General features: G+C 45.0%; 1 protein-coding gene across 2 annotated transcripts in view; it reads left to right on the plus strand.

Annotated features, from left to right (window-relative positions):
* TESPA1 (thymocyte expressed, positive selection associated 1) overlaps nucleotides 1–20,843 on the plus strand; it is a 145,073-nt gene that overhangs the window by 3,411 nt on the left and 120,819 nt on the right. For both annotated transcript variants that reach the window (XM_029595120.1, XM_029595121.1), the window contains exon 2: nucleotides 17,726–17,818. The gene's annotated coding sequence lies outside the window, so the exon portion shown is untranslated. The remainder of the gene's footprint in view (nucleotides 1–17,725; nucleotides 17,819–20,843) is intronic.

Consider the following 20,843-nt stretch of genomic DNA (forward strand, 5'->3'; position numbering starts at 1 on the left):
AACAGTAGACAAATGGGAAATATATTGAATTTTTTTTTTTAACTTTATGCTTACTGGGATGATGGGATTTCCTAAATTTGGATAAGAAACAAATACAATTACTTTCTCACATTTTGCAAGCAACTTGAACTACTATCGCCTATTATTGGAAAGGGGGGTTCCACAACTAAACCATTGGAAAGGAGCGGTGGGAGAGATAGGTATGTTAGAAAAAATAACATTTGGTCTTAGAAATAAATTGGATGGTTATGATCAGGTGTGGGGAAAGTACTGGGAATGGCAAAGATCATGTGTATAATATATGCTGTAAGAGTAATACCTCATTTTGTATCTGGAAGTGTTGCATTTAGCCAGCTGCAGTACATCCCCGTGACCATCCACACACACCTCCGATTGCCGCAGACATTGTATGCTCCTCCTTGCCACCATCTCATCTCTACTGCTGGCTTTCCTAGGTGTGTGTGCACAGCATGTGCCAATACATAAAGGCCCCACCACAGGAAAGGAACAGATGTGCCAGGAGATGACATCAATGTCGTCTGGGGATTTAAAACCCAAGCTGCACTTCCAGCCATCACCTGAGCAATGAGTGTCCCTGCTTCCACTATGTGCGTTGCTTTAGTGTCATGTGCCTCGTTCCTGCTTTGTCTCCAGCCTAGCCTCATTCCAGCCTTGTCCTGCCTTGTCTTGATCTCCCTGTATTGATCCCTGCCTTGGACCTTGTTTGCCGCCTGGACCTGACTTTCACTTTGGATTCCAATGTTGCCTTGTCCAATGCTTGGCCCGACCTTTGGCCTGTCCTTGGCATCTCTTTATCCGCTGCCAGCCCTGACCCCAGCCTGTTCCTGGACTCTTGCTTGCCAGAACATCCTTGGGTTCCACCTAAGTCCTTCAAGCTGCCAGAACCCAGGAGCTCAACCTCCAGCTGGAAGGTCGGGTCCTGACAACAGGGCCTGGCCTGGAGGCTGAGTCCCAACACTTGAGCTTCAGCCTAGGGTCAGGCCCAGGCCTGAAGCCCAGGCCTCAGAGCAACTCTGACTATGTCCTCTTCTTTCTTCTTTTCTTCTTCAACTGATGCTGGCTTAGGCCCAGGTGTTGGGATCCAGCCTTGGGCCAGGTCCTGGTGTCAGGCCTAGGTTTGGGTCAAGGCCCCAGTGTTGGGACCTGGTCTCCGGTCAGGCTGAGGCATCAGGCCTGGGCCCTGGTCTTGGCCTAGGCTGTCAGGACCCAGCCTCCAGGCCAGATTCCGGTGTTGGGCCTGAGCCCGGGCCAAGGCTTCCATGTCAGGACTCAGCCTCTGGGCCTGGCCCAGACTCTGGCCAAGGCTGATGCCCAGGCATCGGGACCCAACTATTCAGTTGAGTCCGGGTCCAGACTCAGGCATTAAGACCTGCCCTGGCCACTTCTGTGGATACCCAACAGATCAGGTAAGTGATTGTTCGAGGGGAGGCTTGGGTCGCAGCCAAGGCCCTGGCATCAGCCTAGGCCTAGTTCGTGACCCCAGCATCAAGCTTGGGCCTCGGCTTATGCCCAAAGCAAGGCCCTGGTCTCCGGCCTAAACCTAGGCCCGATGCATTCATTTAAAATGAATGCAATGAATAAGGTTTGTTTCATTCGAGAGGTCCTTGATTTATTTCGGGGCCCCTCCAAATAAAACAGATTGCCCTTATTTGTTTTATGATTTGTTTTAAATGAATGCACATCCCTAATATACATATAGGCTTGTGGGTGGCAAGCATGGAGCGGCACTTGCTACTACCCTAAACAGAAGACATCATCAATCTCTGCTTTGATGGCAGGGGAAAAAAGGGGAATTAGATTCAGAGACCGCGAATGCTGGGTCTCCCACTTTTACGATTTAGGATACTGATATGCAGACATTAGGGAAAAACACAGGACTGCATCTATGGCGAAGTCCAAAAGCAAAGTACGTTCAAGCAGAATTGTCGGAATTATCAAGAAGGATGCTCACCCTGTAAAAATGTTGTTAGCTGTAATTTTGTTATGTATTTGTTCTTGTTAATATTACTACCCTTAACATAAAGCTTGGGGGTAACCAGCACGGAGCAGCAGTTACTACCCTTAACAAAAACATGGGGGAAACCAGCACAGAGAGGCAGTTACTACCCTTAACAAAAACATGGGGGAAACCAGCACAGAGAGGCAGTTACTACCCTTAACAAAAACATGGGGGAAACCAGCACAGAGAGGCAGTTACTTTGCTATTTCTGCTGTCATTACTACTATGTTATTATGTTACTACGTTACCTCTCCATTCTAATGAGATGGGTTCTTTGCTATTTGGGGGAATTAGTGAATGGCTGAGTGGTGTAGTGAATCTCTTTCCATTGTGTGCCAATGAAAATCCTCACTGTGATGCTGCTTCTGGGAACAGGCAGGACACAGTTTGGGTGTTCAAATTATACTTTACTATGATTTCTTCAAAATAAATGAATGTGTAATGGTCCCAAGTTACAGCTGTGCTCATACTGGTGCGTTTACAGTTTGGACTCTTCTGTGTATATGTCCCTAGTACCGAGTTTGGGATGAAGCTTACACCTCTTAAAGTGAATGGGCAAGTGTTCCAGCTGGGCAAGGAAATCCTAGCTGTGGGAGGGATCCCCTTAGTTCCGAAAAATTGTACCTGAGGTCACCAAGAGTTCAGTTCTTCAAAACCCTAGCCTGTGTCCTGTATCCCAGAAGGTGGAGATCCAGTTGTGGGTCTCTAAAGATATTGTCTCATCTCACTGTGATTCAAACTCCGTACTCCTCCTGGCGTGACCTCCCTTGAGGAAAGGTCAGATGTTGGAAAAGCAGGGATGCTCAAATACCCATCTTCTGTGTGAGGAAGGGTGGTAAAAACTTCCTCACTGACAAAACGGAAAAAAAGAAATGTAAAGTCCAAAATTCTTCGAAGGTAATGATTTACTACAGCCCCTTCACTGACATGCAGGCCGATTAAAAAAAACTGCGGGAGAGCCGGCGCTCCGAGGCGAGTGCCCGCTCTCCCGACGCACGCCCAGGCACCTCTCCTGGGCGCGCGATTCTGTATTTAAATTAGTGCCGGCGGAAGCGGCGGCTGTCAGCGGGTCTGACAACCGGCGCTTAATTTTACCGGCTGGGTTTTGTTTTTTTTAATTTTGGGGCCTCCGACTTAATATCGCTATGATATTAAGTTAGAGGGTGGACAGAAAAGCAGTTTTTTCTGCTTTTCTGTACACTTGCCCGGTGCCATCTGAAATTAACGCCTGCCTTTGGGCTGGCGTTAATTTCTGAGAGTAAAATGTGTGGCGTGTCAAAAACGCGCGGCCAAACGGGGGCTAAACAGTGCTCGGCTGAGCGCACCATTCTGTATGGGCCTGATGGAAAGGTACTCAGATTTTCTAACACCTGGCCTCTGGATCCAGGGCATCTCCCTCACCAGCCTGAACTAGGGTCTCACCTCAGTCAAAAAAAAAAAATCCAAAAATCTTTTACTGCTAATAAGTCTCTCCAACAAAACTGAGGACAGATCCTCACATGCCAGGGACATACTGTGTGGAATCTTCTTTCCAACACATGAGCTAAGCCAGTGAGGCCCTCACTCAAAACAAGAATACTAGAAAATAGTTCCTAGCTCTCCACAAGGTACCCACAACCCAAAAAGATCACGCTCTCTGCACGTCTTGCCCACCCTTCTGGACTGGGATTCAATCACCTCAGCCACCTTCTAGTCCGGCTCCTTAATTGGAGCGGACTAGAGGGGAACTGGGGGAGGCCCAATTGTGTCGCTGTGCATATTAATCGAAAATTCACCCCTCCAGCGCACGCTGCCCACACGTGTGTGCGGATATCGTATTTTATAAACCTCGCCACCAATGCGCACATTGGATTTTAAAATAGCCGCACAGATGGACGCGCACACGCTCCTTTGAAAATTGACCCCATACTTTTTATGATTCTGTTTCCAAAATAAACTTTTCTGTTTGAAAATTGATGTAAAGTCTACAGGTAAAAAGTACATACAGACTTTAAATTTCTGCACACAGTTTAAAAGTTGCCCTCTTAGGTTAAAGCCCTGCTCTCTAGGTTTACAAGGCTATGAACAAAGATACTCCTTCCATTTTTTGTAAGATGTATCCCATCTTAACTCTGCAGACCTTCTTTATTGAATATCACACCAGCTTGATCATCCGTATGTTTATCTCTAGGATGAGTCTGTCACGTGCCATGCCTTTACCCTTAACTGGAAGGATAGATAAGAACACCATCTGTACGCCTGCTTCTTTAATCTATATTCCCAGTGCCAAGTAGCCCATCTTGACCTGCTCAGGTTCGTGCACTGTTGTTTAATTGGCGCCTACATGGATGCGCAAGATGGGGTAATGCGCAAGATGGCCTGGTGAGGTCGGCATCTTTTCAACTAAGATTCGAGCTTCTGGCAGGTAGACTATCTCCCTGAACAGCAGGTCCCATGGAGAAGAAAGTCACTTCCATCAACCCTTCTTTTTAGAGCCTCTGGAGTGCTCTGCTTCCTCTCCTGGGGATAATGTATCCACATGGGTTAGTTTTTGCACATACCTTGACAGGAATGAACCTCACTTGTAAACCAGGGAATGTTGGATATGATCTCAGTCTCTCAAATATACTGCTAATGCCCTTCTCAGTACTTTAATTGTGCCAAGGAGAGCCTCCTCCTGGCGTTCATAAGATGTAATATCTATAAGCAAAGATCAAAATGCACCTGGAAATTCTTTCTTATCAGGTTAGTGGTGCCCCATACAATTGGAACGGTTTCTGTATGTTACGATCCTGCTCGCAGAGCCCATCACATGAGCAGGCCCTCCACTCACCACTCAAGCCGTCACCGCTGCTGGCCAACGCTGTAGATCCCTTTCTTGTGGCCTAGGCTGCCACTGGATTGTCGCTGCTGCTCCTTGTGGTCCGATGCCACCTTATGCGGCAGGAGGGGCTGTTGTAGCTCTTTGCGGTCCTAGTGCCACCACCGGGACACTGCTCCTTTGCAGCCTTGAAGCCGCCGCTGTCCTTCCACCTCCACGGCATGGAGCCACTACAGACGTCCTCTCCAAGCAGCAGGAAACCGCCGCTGCCGCTGCCTCCACCCACACGGCCTGAGTGCCGCCGCCGTTTCCTGTCTTCGCGGCAGGAAGCTGCTCCAGCCTTGCCCTTCCATGCGGCAGGATGCCACTGTAGGCTTCTGCCTCCCCAGACTCCTCTAGGTGCGGGCGCTCGCCTCTCCACAATATTTAAAGAGCCAGCGGTGGGAAAAGCCTGCGACCCCACCGAATGATGTCATCAGTCCTTGCCCTAGTCCAGCCCTATAAAAGGGCTCAGCTTCACTTCCTCGGGGCCTTCAAATCGGGTTCCATGGTCGTCCATGTTCCTCTTCTCCGGTCAAGGTTTTCCGTGGTCTGCTCCTGCCAAGATGGTTTTGTATTCCATGTTCTTCATGTTCCTGGTCTCCTTCATCTGATGTTCCTGGTCTTGTTCTTCGTCGGAGCTACTTCATCTTCTGTTCTGTGTCCTGAAGTCCTGATGTTCCTCGTCCAGAAGTCCTGATGTTCCAACTCCTAATGTTCCGTGTCCAGAAGTTCCTGATGTTCCATGTTCCGTGTTCCAGACGTCCCTGATGATCCTGGTCCAGAAGTTCCTGATATTCCATGCTCCATGTTCCAGACGTCCCTGATGTTCTGTGATCTAGACCTGGTCCTGATGTCCTCGCCTCCGGCTCTTCGTCCTGTTTCCAGGTTCCTTGCTTGTCCACCTTTCCAGGCGTGCCACTGTGGTGGTCTGTGACCAGCCCATGGGGGGCTGTGTAGGGCGTCTCGTGGCACAAGGCCTGATTTCATGTCTGCAGTGCAAGTCTCTGGAAGGCCCTTGTTTTTAATGCTGAGGTCTGTTCCTGAAATCCGAGTCTTGAATCCTAAGTCTTGAATCCTGTCTTGGTCTTCGGAGTACTTTGTGCCGGCTTCTGTCCATGCCCAAGACTCTGCCAGAACCTGCTTCTGAGCAGGCCTGAAGTAATCCCAAATCGTGTGGCTGGATATCTTCAGAGATATCCAGGTAAGCAGCACAATTTAGAAAAAAAAACCCAAAAACCCCAAGACGCAGGCCTCCCAGTAGGATGCCTCTCCACCACCCCACCACATGTATCTATCCCCTTCCGCTGCGAAATGCTTTAAAACTTGGAAACTGTTAAACTTAAATAAAGCAATCGCCACTGGCCTGGGCCTTCCTCCTCCCTCCCTGATGAAAATATATTAAATGTGCCTCTTAGGCCTACCCCCCACAGTCATCCCCTTCCCCCAGTCCTGGCTGATACCCACCCATTACTTCTAAAAGTGGGTCCCCTCTTCTTCCAGCATAAGTTAGTCTATTACCTATGGAATGCTTCCAGCTTTATCCAGAGAAGTAGCGAGTTATCTGGCCTCATGTGGCCAGATAACTTTAGGCCTAATGGCAATATTCAATTAATGGTTGGTTAGGTGTAAAGGTATCCGGCTACATGTAGCCAGATAACTTTAAATAATTATATTTAGCCGGATAACTTGTCCTCTAAACAGTATACTGAATATTGGCCTCTATATTTTTTACATTAACAAAAGAATAACTTGTTGCACTAAATTAAGAATACATCCAGAAAAATAAAGACAATTATGCTTTAATTAATCAAAGAATAATAATCACAGTATCTTATAAGAGACCACCAAGCGAGGAGCATCCAAGAAAGAAAACTCTGAGCATGGCATATATAGAGGAAAAAGGAAAACTGGATATAGAGCCAGTTAAACTAACAAATTGGCTGGCAAACACCTCAATCCCTAACTTGTAATAACTGAAGACATATTCATCAGTTCTTTGAATCTAGAAAACTTGTGATGGCTCAAAAAATATATTTTACATCATATAATCTCAAGATATATTTACAAGGAAAATGAAACATGAATGGTCAAAACAAGTAACTATCTGTTGCAGAAAAAAAGTCTTGGAATAGAGTCCCAATTTTGTAGGAAGACAAAGGTGACCAATAGTCTTCCTCTGGCAGTCTCTTCCTCTTCAACAGATCTCTCCAACAAACCAGTCAACTCTAGACTGTCAGCTGACCATAACCCTGTGTCTCCCATGACCACCTCTCAAAGGCTGAAAATAGCCCCTTTTATGGGCGACAAAGCTTCAGCTGGAATGTTGAGAACATCAACCGGATATTTCTTGAAAGTCTCCAAAAGAGAACTAATGCAAACTTAAGCTTACAAATATTCAAATGCCTAGCATAGTTGTCCAGGTTCTCAATCTTTCGAGCCTTCACAGAACTAGCTTGAGCCAGCCCAGTCTGGGTATTAGATACATGGGGGACACGCTGTTCCAAAACTTCCATTCCTTCTCTTTGAAAGGAGTAGAAAGTCTCATCAGACTGCATCCGCAAATAATCATCAGAGATTGAAGTTACCAATGAAGAAATAGACTGCTCTAGAGATACCAGAACAGACTAAACAGAGTTCAGAGTAATAGTTGCTGTAGGAGAACCCAGCAAGTGCTGCTAAAATTGAGCTAGAATTCATACTAGCCCCAGTAGAACTCCTGTATAGAGAAAACTAGAGTATCACGGCATACTGCCTGTGTTAATGGCCCTAAAACAAGAGTAGGCTGGACACAGATGAACTGGGCTTGAGCAAGAACAGATTCAGGAGTTTTTTGCCAGTACTGCCCATCAAGGTTTGAGCCCTCAGGTTTTGGTGGCCAGCAGGACTTAGACAGCAGGAGTAGGAACTGGAAGTAAAAGGCGCTACAAGAGCAGGGCTGAACTGCTGCAGGACAAGGGCACAGAAAGGCTGCCAGAAAACATAAAACAACTAGGAAGAGACAAGAACACAAAGTCAAGGCATATCTGAACAGTATCATCAACAAAATAAAGCAAGAGCACAGAATATGCAGGCCCTAAAGAGGTACCCATGTAAGGCCTCAAATTTTGGCCACAAGACCAGAGTCAAGAGCAAGATACAGATTAAGGCTAGGACCAGGATTTGGACACCAATTTCTGGCAAGATACTGAAACTGAGGCTGGAACATAAGCAGAATCCAGCCAGAAAAAGATGGCCGCAGCAGGCCATACAAGCCATAGAGCTGGCAGGCTTAGCAGAGTGTTTAAGGACATTGAAAGTAAGACTCGGAGGACTGAGCAGGCAGACCAAGAGGCCCACTGAGGCCTTCTGATGTTGGGGTACAGAATTGCCCAGCAGGTCCTCACACAAAGTACCTTCAGCTCTTGTCTGGCATTTCCCCCAGTGTCGACAGGAATTCACCCCAAGGATCCAGTCTCCGCCGAAGAAGCTTCCTGTCATGTCTCTCCTCAGTAACCCCCCCCCCCTCCCCGCCTCAGAATTTGCGAGATTCAAGAGGGACCTCTCTTCAAGCACTGCAGCTCCCAACACTATTCCAGGTAACTGTTGCTGTAGCAACCTTGATCCCCCTTCTGTTGTGAGTGTAGGAGGGAGAGGCACTGCCAGCACAGGTGGGCTGAGGGAAACTTCCTCCTCCCACAGCAGGACCTCGTGCTCCTCTGGTCCCAACAATGCAGATGCCCTGGGTGAAAGTCATATGGCCTGGTGGGAAACTCCACAATTTTTCTCTGCTGATTAAAGAAAGCAACAGGAGCCCTCACAGGTTGCTCTCTTAACTTCTTACATTTGGAACCTAGCGTACATGAAAAAAGGAAAAAAAAAGGAAAACAAAAAACAGCAGGGTAGTCAGGGAGCTCAAACACCACATCTTCTCAGCAAGCCTACGTCTTGGCCCCCCCAGGAATGACTTTCTGTCTGAAGTAATTTTCTTGCATATTGAAATCTATCCATTAAATTGGATGAACAAAAGAAATGTACTTTTGTAAATATTTTCCCTTGCTACGTTTATCAAGTAAAAGGAGCTTTGTTTTGGGAACTGTATGTCGTGTCTTACTTTTGCAAGTGAAAAGAGGTAGTAAAAGGAGCAGTTCATATACCGGGGGGGGGGGGGGGCCTTGGAGATGTAGTGCTCACCCCGTTAAAAACAGGTTGCCAGCATTTGTTTTGTGTGACAGGGAGCTGGAAGTTACATACAGACGCCCACCAAGCACTGTACTACCCCCTCACCACCTGCTGTGGGCACACAGCTCCACCTTCAGCTGGAAAACTCCAGATCTAAGCCTTTGGCATCTCTGCCACAGCGACCCCAAAACAGGAAACAGATGGTGACAAAGCTGCCATTACAGCGTGCCTCCCTGCACTGGTGGGGAAGACTGTTATTTCAAAGGTGTTCATGGGGGAAGACAGTAGAGTAGGATGGCTAGAACAGAATACACAGAGAGCAGTGACTGTATGAAAACTGAGGTGGCTAACAAGAGCAGGTCATCAGGAATAGGCTGAGCCAGTCCTGGTTTTATTCCCATTGAATCTGTGAACTTGTAGTTTCACTTTATCTTAAGAAAGGAAGAAGCCACAACTCTTAACACTGCAATGGGGAAAAAAACAGGACTGCTCGGCTTTTCCCTTATGACCATACCTGGGAACCCTCAGGATTTCACCCTGAGACTCAGGGAATTTGCATCAACTGCAAGGTCTGAAGGGAAACACTAGAAAGAGAAACAGAGAAATTACAGCAGAAAAGGACCAAATGGTCCAACCAGTCTGCCCTGCAAGCTTAAGGTACTAGTAACAGCCCCTCTATGCAGTTATCCCCAAGCCTCATGATACCCATAAAAATTATAGGTAGCAACATTTTTACTGGGTGATGAGCTTTCTTGAAAATTCAGACAGTGCTGCTTGATGTGCTTTGCTTATGGACTTGGCCATAGAAGCATTCTTATGTTTTTCCCTTATATCTGCATATCAGAATCCCAGACTGTAGAAACTGGGCCCTCTTGGTTGTTGCCTGTATCCAATTCCCCTTTTCCCCTGCTGTCAAAGTGGAGAACAATGTTGCAGTTGCATTAAAAGCATCAAGGCATATTAGTTAAGATTAGTAATCTCCATGCCTTCTGTAAAGGGTAGTAACCGCCACACCAGCAAGTTACCCCTCTACTTGCTTTCCTCGTTTCTATCCTCTAGCCTTTAGAGATCCACAGTATTTCTCCCATCCCCCTTTGAATTCTTTGACTGTTTTCATCTTCACCACCTCCTCTAGAAGGGCATTCCTGACATCCACCAACCTTTCCATGAAGAAATATTTCCTGACATGGGTTCTGAGTCATCCTCCCTGGAGTTTCATTTTGTGACCCCTAGTTCTATTGTTCTTTCCAATAGAAAAGGTTTGAAGTTTGGTCATCATTAAAACATTTTAGGTGAAGGTCTCTATTATCTACCCTACACCTCCTTTCTTCGAGGGTATACATATTCATATCCTTCAGCCTCTCCTTCAGCCTTCCAATACAGACCCCACACTATTTTGGTCCTTCTCTGGCCTTTCTTCATCCTATCTCTATCCTTTTTGAGACTCAGAACTGAACACAGTACTCCAGGTGAGGCCTCACCAAGGACCTGTACAAGGGGATTATCACCTCCTTTTTCTCACTGGTTATTCCTCTCTCTATGCAGCTGAACATTCTTCTGGCTTTAGCTGTTGCACTGTCACATTGCTTTGCCATCTTCAAATCACCCGACACTATTACCCCAAAGTCCCTCTCTTGGTCCTTGCACATCACTTTTACACCCCCATCAGATTCAGCTCTTTTGGATTACCGCACCCCAGATGCATGACTCTGCACTACTTGGCATTGAATACTAGCTGCCAAATCTTTGACCATCTTAGGGCCCCCTCTGTATAGAGCTCAGCTATTCCCTTTCCTTAGTAAACCTGCAGAGAACAGGAGAAGTTGAGTGAGTCCAGAGCAGATACTGCAAGCAGCATGGGCGTAGAAACTGGAGACGGGCTGCAACACATACAAAACTCATGCAGCTGTGATTCTAGGGCTTGGGACTCACATAGCTAAGGGTAAAGTGAGGATGCATAAGTCATAGAGCTTTGACTTATAGGGAGTGGGAACAAAGAGAGTGATGGGGTCAGGGGAGAAGAAGGGGAAGTATGCTGGGGTCATCTCTGGAGGAGGGACAGATGATGATGATGGGTGGGAAAAAGAGAGAGAAAATGTAGATTAATTGGGGGATTGGGGGGTGGGGGTGGAAGAGAGAAAGCTGATAAATATTATTCCATTTCTTCCGCCCCCCTCCCCCTGCCACTGCCTCTGCTCTCTGATAATCAATAGCAATCTCAGGGTGACTGTAACTCAAAAGGTCCCAGGTATGCCTTCGACATGGAACTTCTTGGCAACTTTAAGCATGACCTAGATGGAAATCTCCCAAGAGTTGTGAAGAGACTTATAATATGTATAGCCCCCCTCCCCCTCCTGATCATCTATTGGACATAGGTGCTCACTGGAAACGTCATGGTCTAGGGCAGTCCCCATGACCTCCCCGGGGTTCTCGCACAGGAGGAGAAAGAAAGCAGGCCTTCAAAGCCCTTAGGATTCTCTCATTGGGGCTCCTCCACTCATCAGTTCAATCACCACCAAAACACGACTCAGACTCCAAAGTTTGTTGTCCAAAATCAAGGTCTTTATTGGCATTGATGACAGGCAAAAACAAAGTCCAAAAAATGTATGGCATCCCCAAAGATAGGGCATCAACACTGCAACAAAGTCCAAACTGTAGAGAAAATAAATGTCAGACTCTCTCCTTTCCCAATGGATACACGCCTCTCCATGTAAGCTCTTGAAGAATATCACCCAACTTCCTGGGACTCTCCCCGGTACCTGCGTGGTAGGGACAACTCTCCTTCTCTGTTCCATGGCTTCTCATCCACCACCACTGGGAGCTTCTTGCTGATTTCTTTATCAGAACCCATCCTCAATGGGAGCAGTTTCTTCTTTCTGGTGAAACCTCCTCAAGAACAAGTCCTCTTTGGTTTTCTTTTCTCAGTTTCCTCTTTCACTCTGGCAGCCTCTCAGGAGTTCTAGCTGTTGAAACCTAAGACTTTTCCTCTCCCAAAAAGAATCCTTATTGCCCAAATCTTGGGCAGCACTTTCCCTAAAAAGGCTTCTTCTCCTCGGGCTTCCTTCTTGGTCCTATTGCAGTGCTCTCCACAAGGAGAGACTCACTCCTTAATCCCTGTGTTAAAGTTAACGCCTCTATCTAGACTCTGGCCTAAGTCCTTTCTCCAGGATCCTCTGACCCTCTCAAAATGGGCACACTAGTTTTATTAAACTATAGCACTTTCCATTGGGGACCGCCAAGGCTCATAGACAGCTCTACCTACACTGACATTACCACTGGCAGCCAAACCTGTGAAGGCCACTGCTGCCAAGCAAGTAAGGAACAGAAATGGGGGTCCCCCTTACATATGAAACTTCAGAGCGCCTAACAATAGCATGAAACCTATCACAAAGAACAACGGTGGTGCCAGAGAACTAGAGGGTTGGCAACACTCATCTTTAGTAAAGGCACCAGAGGGGAGCAACAGGCTAGAAAGTTTACCTTGTTTTCTGAGCAAATTGGTAGAGTCTATAATGTAAAAGCAGAATCATTAGCGATTATATATTGAGAAAGGGACAACATAAGTTTCTGTAGAGAGTAGTCGTAGCTCATTAGTCTGTTGACATTTTTGGAGGGTGTCTTTCCATTGCAAGCAACAGCTAACCACATGTAAAGCAGAGACTGGAAAGTAAGACACAGTGCAAACACAGTAGCAAAGAGGGCAGAGACTCAAGCATGGGTCATGCAGTGTTAAAAAGCCCAAACTGTGTCACACACAAACAGGTAAGCACAACATAGCATCTGCCTCACAAGCATGCCTGACAGACACAGAGACCACATCAAAGTATAGGGGGAAAAAGGGTGCTCAGGGAGGACAGAGTCAGAGCAAAAAAGAACTAAATTAATTATTGGCTTTGGTCTTCACTGAGGAGAATATTGGGAAGATACCCACACTGGTAACTATCTTTGAAGGTGATGAACCATAAGAACTGAAGCAAAAAAACTGAGAAACTGAAAGATGTAAAGGAGCAAAGTGGCAAACTAAAGATTAATAAATCACCAAGCCTGGATGGTATTCACCCTAGAGTTTATTTTATTTAATTTATTTATGTCTCACATATTACACTACTCATCTGTTAAGCTCAGAGAAGTGTACAACACAGCATTAATATAACAAACATTTCATAATACACAAGATATAATATGGGAAATAAAAAAAATCAAAAATACAGCTTAAAAAATAAAAATAAATAAAAGAGTAGAATTTATTTATTTATTTATTTATTTATTTATTTAATGTCTCTTATATACCGATGTCCATTCGCACATCGCATCAGTTCATAGTAAACATGAACTTTATGGGCGAAGCCCTTACAAAAGAACCAGATTACTGAAAAACTACAACTCTAATATAGCCAAAATAGGTAGAATCTTTGAAAATCTGTGGAAAACAGCCTCGCCTGACAGAGTTTCTATAATAGCAAATAGTCTAACATTAATCTGATTTCTTTTGGCATTCGGTTCCAGATTGAAGGACCTAGCACAGAAAAAGATCTTTTCCAAGTTTCAGCCAATTGAACATTTGTTGATGATTTTCAAAAGAAGATCTTGACTGGAAAACAATGTTCTGCCAGGAAAATAGATAGTCAGCTAGTCAGACAAGTAGACTGGATTTTTTTAATATACAGACCTTAAAAATAATTCTGCACTGAACTAGGAGCTAGTGAAAGCATTGAAGAATTGGAGTAATGTGATATCTTTGCCTAGCCCCAGATAAACAGGCAGCAGTGTTCTGTATCAATTGTAGCCAAGGCAGCTGATGTTTTTGTAACCAGGAGCATAGCGAATTACAATAATCCAAACATGTGGTGATCAATGCATGTATTGCAGTGGTTGGATCTTCTGCATTAACATAGGGGTGAAGGCCTCAAATGAACCAGAGTTGGAAATATGATGTGTAGGGACCCTCTAGGTCGCCACCAATTAAACTGACCCTAGCTTAAACCCGGCTAGAATTTAGTTGTTTTCAGACCACCCCTGCAATCACCTCCATAGAGGCTTGTCTGGATTGGTCAGCAATGTGCTATAAAAAGCAGGATGCCACCAAATAAATGCACTAAAGAATGTGTGTTTAGAGGGATATATGTCTTGAAACTCTACAACTCCACTTGAAATCACCTCTTATCAAGCTGTTTTGCAAAGATAATTATTTAATTTACATTTTTAGATTTTAGATTTTGGCCTCTCGTGAAAGTTGACGAGTATTTGCACCATTGTTAATGTAATTAAATCAAAATGTGCGCTATTTTATTGATAAGAATTTTTTAGGGCAGAGAGGAAGGTTTCATACTATGTTCTTTTTACCACTGCAATCGGGTAATGTGTTCCTTGTGATCATCAACCAACCTCCTCCGACCAAGTTTTTTGTGTGCTTTTCTCTATGTAGTGTGCATTTAAAATCCTTTGCATTAATGCCGTATCGATGTGCAAGTTTAAAGCGCCCGCTTATTTTTGCTAATATCACAAGGAGAAGTGTGGCTTCTGTGTAAGAGTTTTGGAGAGGAAGGAGAGTTGCTGAAGTGATTCTCCATCCTAGACCCCACAGTCTAGAACCAGGGGAAGAGACATATTCCTAGCACCGCACCCTGTGGTCTGGCAGGAGGTGTCTCTGAGAGTGGAGAAGAATTTGGGAGAGTTTGTTTTTGAGCAGGGATTTTGATTTTTGTGTGGAGCTTGGTTTCTGCCTTGGGAGGTCAAGAAAGGTCTGGGTTGTAATTCTCTCAGCCCAGCTAAGAAGGAACAGCAGGGATCTGTCAAAGAAGAAGAAGACAGAAGTGTTTTTATAGAGAGTGGTGTTACAGTTGTTTTGGGAGGAATTCTTTTGCCCACTAGTTCCTATCCATTGGGATGGAGAGAGAGAGTTTTGTATTTTGACACTTTTTGGGAATTTCTCCACCAGAAGTCCAGCTTTTGCCATCAGAGGAAAAGATAGGAGATCACAGCCCTAATAGGAGCCCACTCTCTTTTACCGAGAAGTGTTGGGGCTTTTCCTAGTGCTTGCCACCCAAAGGGACACTGACTCAGTTGTTAAAACTGAGGAAGAAAAGGCACCTTCTGACTGTTTATTCTTGTGAGAGTAAAACTGGAGAAGTTTTGGTGCAAATTGGACTTGCAGTATTTTTTGTTACAGTAAATTTTGGTTTCACACCCAACCAGTGTCCAGCGCTTCATTCAAGTGTAGAGGTGAATCTAAAATGAGGACTTCCCAAGCATAAGAGTTTAAAGGAAGTGAGAGACTGTATGTGGGTCCCCACCTCTGTGAGCCAGGGCCCGAAAGGTTTATTCTCCTCCCCACTAGAATGAACCCCAGCACCCCGAGGTCAATTGGACTGAGACTGTAGTGAGAAAAAGGAGGTTGGTGAAATAAATGGCCCCATGGACTACAGTCTGCCCCTACATTCCAGAAGTCCCCAAAGAGGGGGTTACAGATGCTTTTAAGCATCTGAAATATGAGTGCATCGCCAGATGTTTATTTAGGATTACTTCCAAAGTTTTTACTTCAGAGCTCGGACATGTAAGGTTGTTAAGGAGATTCACCTCTGAGAATGAAACAAAAGGATTGCTGAGAGATCTCTAAGGTCTCCTAGGCAGTAGCCCTGGGAGACACATCCTCGATGTGAGAGGAAAATACATTACCTGGAGAGCAGGTCCTTGCTCCAGAATCATTTTCTGCTGCACCAGGTTGATGCTCTCCAATCATGAGACCTTCCTAATCCAAGGCAGTACCAGGGCTGCCAGACTGGAGTTGGGACTTGGCTACTATGTCCCTGATGGTTTCATCTATATACCGCTCTATCTACCACAGCTCCTCCAGGTCTGCCACTCTAGCCTCCAGAGGTGGGAAGAGTTTTTTTAGGTGATCTCTGCAAAAAGAAGGTTGTTTCCATGGATCGCTGTGTTACATGTATATTTTTGGGTATTGGTAAATGCGGGTTTTCACCAATGAGAAGAGAGTAAGACGGAGAAGAATTCGGTGGTTGGTGTGTTTGTAGTCGCAGGGGAAGTATTTAAGGTGTGGTTTAAGATGGGGCGTAACCGGGTTTCTGAAGCTGTGAGCATCTCAGACGGAGAGAGATAAAGAATGGAGCAGAGCTGAAAGATTTAAGTGTGGAGGTAGGTGTTTGTGTCTGGTATTTTATAAGTAGGAGGCAAAAGGTAGAAATATGTGAGATTGAGTTGAAATTATGATTTATCTCATATAGGTTAACCACTTTGGGATGTTGTGAAATGAAGAAATTGTATTGAGAAGAAGATAATGGTGTTGATAGTGGTTTGAAGGATTGGTTGGTTTAAGGTTTGAAAGAAAGGGAAGGTATGGAATTTGTCTATGCTTAGTGAAGGTGCATTGTATTTATCTAAGAGCTGCTATCTGGTACTGAGGGAAGTTGAGTAGTATAAAATATGATCGGTGAGATGATCCCGACATAGATTAACAGGTGTGAAGGAGGGTTAGAGTGGATTTGTAATAACAAATTCACAGTAATTAATTACTCGTTGTAATTTTTGGATTCAAGAAATATTGAAGGAAATGGGCAGCACTAATCAACCCGTTGAATATCTTTCGAAGGATTCAATAGAGTGGTAGTGTCAAGCATTAAAGGCATTAAGTGGTATTTTAATAATAGTAATGATTAGAGATCGAGAAATAATGTCATGGTAAAATGTGGTGGTAAATAATTTCTTGTTTGTTTATTTAGTGGTTTCGGTGTGCAAGTGACACCAGCGAATTATTTACGAAACAAGAAAATAACAAGTGCAAAAGTGATTTCTGTCCAATGATGAGAGTTAACTATTGAAAAGATCATATTAAAGATTCCCCTGAAGAAGCCATCAGGCAAAACAAGGGCCCTGTCGGGAATAATTTGAATAGATATCAGTGTCATCAGGATCCATTGAGAGGGTATTAGGAAGTGTTCTGGGGGTTTATGGAACAATAAGTGAAATGTATTTGGGGTAATAAAGACTGGGAAAGAAGACATCATTGGTTAATATAAATCTTGAATCAAGAAAGTTAATAATTAGTTGTCACTTAATTAGTGATTAGATGGTTGTCACATATGAAGAAATTAGATGGAGAAATAATTTGCACATGATTTAGTGAATAAAAATTTTATGAGTGCGTTGTGAATACGATTGAGTATGTGTGGGTATGAGTGATGAAATGTTTTTTAATTGAGTTATCTAGATATATTAAACACATTTTTGCAAATTGTATAATTAATGCTTGAGAGATAAAAATTATTTTTGTATGTTGAAAATTTTTTTCTAAGGGAATAAAAATTGTTTATGATATAAAGAGAGAATTCAAATAGTGAATAGTGCTTGTATCCCTTTCCGGAAGGAGTGTTATCTTGATATTTAGTGTTAAGCACTGATTAGGGAGTGATATTGCTTGTAAGCTAGTGTGATGTCACAGAAGGACTACAAACTTCTGTAATCCTGTAGTCTTGTCATTGTTGGCCCTTTATGATCACATGTTTCCAGCCCCACTGATTCTGGGCACTTTCTGTTGGCTCAGATTCTGGTCCATGCCTGGTGGGAGGCTTTCAGTGTATGTGTGTGTTTCTGAGAGAAAGAAGAAGCAAGTGGCCTCTCATCTCTCCTGTTCCTTGGGAAGGCATTTCCTTTTAACCAGACGTATACTATAATTCTACTTAAATCTCCAGTACAATTCCTACAACAACTATTTCAACTCTGGAGTCAGTGCTCTGAACCTGAAATCAACCTCTCCTCTTTCATCCCCGTCAAGACTGCAACCAGTAAGTTACTTGTTTTGATTACCTGTTGGAATAAAACACTGTTGGAATTTAGACAAGTTGTCGTCATTGGAGATTCAGTGCATGGGTTCTGTGAGATCATAACGGGGCAAGTCAGCCTAGGAACAAAATTAAATCCAGTAGCTTGTACAATCATTTTGTTATAATCTTCTCTTCTTTGCGTTTAATACTTTTGTAAGGTACCTACATCTTCACAGCTGTTACTTTCACCCTGCTTCACAGCTGTTGCTCTCTAATTACAGCAAAGTCTATATGGGGACTAGCCCAATCAGAATGTTCCAGATGTGGGCTGCTGTCTGGAAAATTAGTCAGTTTTCTCAGTCTGTTATTACATTTCTCAGTCTAAAACATATTGAGATCCATATTCAAAAGCATTTAACCAGCTAACTCAGAAGTTAGCTGCAAAAATGAATATTTGGGCACTTATCTGGCTAAATTCTAGCTGGCTAATAAGATAGCTGATTAGAATTTAGCCAGCTAAGTGCTGTTCCCTGTACATACCCGGATCAGTCCAGATTCCTGGGTTTTGCCTCCACACCAGCAGATGGAGACAGAGAAAGTTGTGACAGACTCTGCCATATATACCTGGGTGCCACCCACAGTCTGCCAGTAGTATTACTCAGTCTCCAGCAGATCGACTGTGTGTGCGCCGGTATTTGTCTTGTGGTCGGTTTTCCCTTCGCTGTAATTGCTAAGTGTTGATGGGGATCTTTAGTTTCAGGTGCTGATGCCACGTAGAGCAGCTTGCTGCGCGAGTGGCTACGGTCGGGCGCGCCTGTCCTGAGACGTACTTTGTTCTGCCTGCCTCCCCGGCGGCGTGGGATCCTCTGCAGGCACCAGGGGGGGTCATGATTCAGAGTCGGTCGGTTGCGCAGGCAGTAGGAGAGCTGCCAGTCCCTCCTCCCTGTTCTTTCCCATTGAGCGCGGGAAACGGCGCCATTTTGAGTGCCTTTTCGTCGGCGGCACAGATCATGGTGGGGGAGACTAAGAGGCTGCGCTCTAGGGCACAGGCAGATCCCATGGGACAGGGAGAAGCACCCGATACCGATTCGGAAGATTCTGCCTCATCTTTTTCTTCTGAGTTTGTGTTAGTCAATCATAAGGCCTTTAAGGCCAGGAAAGCCAGCAAGAAACTTGCTATTCCGGATTTGGAGCCTTTAGATCCACCTCCCAAGGCCCAGAAGAGGGCCGCATCTCAGGGGCCCACGGGGGCTCCTAGGGAGAAGCATCCTTGCGGACCAGGGTGCTGCAGGTTGACTCAGACACATCCTTAGACACAGCAGATCCAGATGGACAGGATTTGCAATCCCAGCCTCCGAGGGGGGGGGGGGGTGTGGGGTAGAGGGGGACTGGGACCAGCAGCAGAGTGCTGCACATGGTTCTCATGTCATCGAAGGAGATGACCCGAAGGATGTTCGTCTGTTCAGAAAAGAGGAACTGGTTCCTCTCATTCCTTCCATTTTGGGGGAATTGAGAATAGACGCTCCACAGGAAGAATCTCACTTGGGATCGATGGATCCTGTGTTATTGGGCTTGAGGGGTCCACCTACCTCTTTTCCATTCCATTTTTTGGCCACGGATCTCCTCTTTAGAGAATGGGACACCCCAGATTTGGGGTTGAAAGTCACAAAGGCTATGGACAAACTTTATCCACTTCCTGAGGAGGCGTTGGAGATTCTTCGTGTTCCCAAAGTGGACGCCGCAGTTTCGGCGGTGACAAAAAAGACCATGATCCCAGTCACAGGGGCGACGGCCCTGAAGGATCTGCAGGATTGAAAGCTGGAATTGCTGCTTAAAAAGATTTTTGAGGTCTCTGTACTTGGTATCCGAGCGGCATTGTGTAGCAACTTTGCTTTGAGGGCTGGTCTTCGCTGGGTACAGCAACTGCAGGCGAATGAATCTTTGTCAGAGGAGGAAGGTCTTCAGGCAGGACGTCTTGAGTCTGTGGTTGCTTATAGTGCAGACACCCTGTATGATCTCCTTCGAACGTCAGGCAGGTCTATGGTGTCCGCTGCTTCGGCCCGTAGGTTATTATGGTTATAGAACTGGTCGGCGGATGCTTCCTCGAAGTCTCAACTGGGCTCCTTACCTTTTAAGGGCAAGCTGTTGTTTGGAAAAGAACTTGAGGATATGATCCAGTCCCTTGGAGAGAATAAGATTCATCGCTTGCCAGAAGACAGGCCACGGTCAAGAGGATCTTTTACTTCTCGAGCCCGGTTTCATGGAGGTCGGCGTCTAGGGCGCCTACGGCCCCCTTTCTGCAGAACTCTTAACAGACAACAGGCGTGGTCTCAGCCTTTTCATGGAAGACGCTTCTGCAGACCAGGTACCTCTCAGTCCACACCAGCCAGAAAGTTCTCACAATGATGGGCAGCCGGTCCATTCCTCGGTTCTAATGGTAGAAGGCAGATTGTTCCTGTTTTATGAGGAATGGGCCAAAATCACAGCAGACCAGTGGGTACTCTCTGTGATAAAACACAGCTACACTTTAAATAGGATAATGGATAATGCATAAAAATTGGCAAGTTAAAAGTAAGACATTGATAAGACAGGCTAAGAGAGAATTTGAAAAGAAGTTGGCCGTAGAGTCAAAAACTCACAGTAAAAACTTTTTAAAATACATCCGAAGCAGAAAGCCTGTGATGGAGTCAGTTGGACCATTGATCGAGGGGTTAAAGGGGCACTTAGAGAAGATAAGGCCATCACGGAAATATTAAATGATTTCTTTGCTTCGGTGTTTACTGAAGAGGATGTAGGGGAGGTACCCGTACTGGAGAAGGTTTTCATGGCTAATGATTCAGATGGACTGAATCAAATCATGATGAACCTAGAAAATGTGGTAGACCTGATTGACAAACTGAAGAGTAGTAAATCACCTGGACCGGATGGTATAAACCCAGAGTTCTGAAGGAACTAAAAAATGAAATTTCAGACCTATTAGTAAAAATTTGTAACCTATCATTAAAATCATCCATTGTAGCTGAAGACTGGAGGATAGCTAATGTAA

The sequence above is a fragment of the Rhinatrema bivittatum genome, chromosome 3, assembly GCF_901001135.1.
Source record: "Rhinatrema bivittatum chromosome 3, aRhiBiv1.1, whole genome shotgun sequence".
Classification (NCBI taxonomy): Eukaryota; Metazoa; Chordata; class Amphibia; order Gymnophiona; family Rhinatrematidae; genus Rhinatrema; species Rhinatrema bivittatum.